This window comes from Penaeus chinensis, unplaced genomic scaffold (assembly GCF_019202785.1).
Source record: "Penaeus chinensis breed Huanghai No. 1 unplaced genomic scaffold, ASM1920278v2 CTG_3974, whole genome shotgun sequence".
NCBI lineage: Eukaryota > Metazoa > Arthropoda > Malacostraca > Decapoda > Penaeidae > Penaeus > Penaeus chinensis.
Window position 1 is genome coordinate 1 of NW_025918191.1, and position 2,500 is coordinate 2,500.

Below are 2,500 nucleotides of genomic sequence, written 5' to 3' on the forward strand. Positions count from 1 at the left end.
CCATCCACCCTTGAGCCCAACCTTCCATCTCACCCTTCAGCCCAACCTTCCATCTCACCCTTGAGCCCAACCTTCCATCTCACCCTTCAGCCCAACCTTCCATCTCACCCTTGAGCCCAACCTTCCATCTCACCCTTCAGCCCAACCTTCCATCTCACCCTTCAGCCCAACCTTCCATCTCACCCTTGAGCCCAACCTTCCATCTCACCCTTGAGCCCAACCTTCCATCTCACCCTTGAGCCCAAACTTGAGCAGGAACTCCAGCCTCTCGCAGAACCTCCTCAGCCTCTCACTGTCGTCGCTGATCGGCATGTGTGTCTCCTCGTAGTCCTCGACCATGCCCTGGATGTCGTCTTGGAAATAGATTGTAAAATAGATCAATTAGATTATGAAATGGATTATGAAATAGATTATGAGATAGATTATGAAATAGATTATAAAATAGATAATAGATTAGATCGACCATCGACCTCGACCATGCCCCGGATGTCGTCTTGGAAATAGATTGTAAAATAGATCAATTAGATTATGAAATAGATTATGAAATAGATTATGAGATAGATTATGAAATAGATTATAAAAAAGATAATAGATTAGATCGACCATCGACCTCGACCATGCCCCGGATGTCGTCTTGGAAATAGATTGTAAAATAGATCAAATAGATTATGAAATAGATTATAAAGTAGATGGTGAAATAGATAAAATAGATTATGAAATAGATTATAAAATAGATAATAGATTAGATCGACCATCGACCTCGACCATGCCCCGGATGTCGTCTTGGAAATAGATTGTAAAATAGATTATGAAATAGATTATGAAATAAATCAAATAGATTATGAAATAGATAAAATAGATTATGAAATAGATAAAATAGATTATGAAATAGATTATAAAATAGACGATGAAATAGATTATGAAATAGATTATAAAGTAGATGGTGAAATAGATAAAATAGATTATGAAATAGATTATAAAGTAGATGATGAAATAGATAAATTGATTATGAAATAGATTATGAAAGAGATTATAAAGTAGATGATAAAATAGATAAAATAGATTTTAAAATAAGATTATAAAATAGATGATGAAATAGATTATGAAAGAGATTATAAAATAGATTATGAAAGAGATTATAAAATAGATGATAAAATAGATAAAATAGATTATGAAATAGATTCTGAAAGAGATTATAAAATAGATGATAAAATAGATAAAATAGATTATGAAATAGATTATGAAATAGATTATGAAATAGATTATAAAGTAGATGATGAAATAGATAAAATTGATTATGAAATAGATTCTAATATAAATTATAAAATGAATATGTAATTAATAAAATGAATTATAAAATGAATAAGTAATTGATAATATGAATTATAAAATAAATAAGAAAATAAATATTATTATTATTATTATTATCATTCCTATTATTATTATCATCATTATTATTATCATTATTATTATTATTAATATTAGTATCATTCCTATTATTATTAGAATTATCAATATCATTATCATTATTATTATTATTATTATTATTATTATTATTATTATTATTATTATTATTATTATTATTATTATTATTATTATTATCATAAATAATATTTTCATTAACAATAACAGTATTAATATTGAAAATAATGATGATAATGATAATAATAATAATTATTGATAAAATTATTGATAAAATACATAATTAAATAAATCATAAAAATAATAAAAAGGCAAATGATAATCACAAATTAAATTATATTCATCTAAATCATAAAAAAAAACAATAGAATCTTCTTTATGACAAAAAATATAATAATAACAATATCATTATTATCGTTATCAGTATCATTTTTGTTTTTATTATTATTATTGTTATTATTATTATTGTTATTACTATTAATATTATTACTATTATTATTACTATCATTATTATTACTATCATTTTTATTATTATTATTATCATTACTATTATCATTATCATTATCATCATCATCATTATCATTATTATTATCATTATTATTGTTATTATTACTATCATTACTGCTATCATTATTACTATTATTATTATTACTATTATTATTATTACTATTAATATTATTACTGTTATTATTATTACTATTATTATCATTATCATTATCATTATCATTATTATTTTCAATATTAATATTATTATTGTTAATGAAAATATTTTGAATTTTATTTTGATTTATATAACATAAAATTTAAATAATATAATTTTCAAATCATTTAAATATTACAGAATTAAATGTAAATAGACCAGAAAACATATGCATGTACGTATGCATGTATGTATGTATGTATGTATGTATGTATGTATGTATGTATGTATGTATGTATGTATGTATGTATGTATGCATGCATGCATGTATATATGTATGTATGAATGTATGTATGTATGTATGTATGTATGTATGTATGCATGTACGTACGTACGTACGTACGTATGTATGTATGAATGTATATATGTCCTTCTATA

At 23.8% G+C, this 2,500-nt stretch overlaps 1 long non-coding RNA gene across 1 annotated transcript in view; it reads right to left on the minus strand.

The window, feature by feature from the left end:
• Positions 1 to 14: 14 nt before the first annotated feature.
• Positions 15 to 2,500, minus strand: part of LOC125024753 — a 5,635-nt gene continuing 3,149 nt past the window's right edge. The window contains exon 3 of the long non-coding RNA XR_007114843.1: positions 15 to 353. This is a non-coding gene — a long non-coding RNA (uncharacterized LOC125024753). The remainder of the gene's footprint in view (positions 354 to 2,500) is intronic.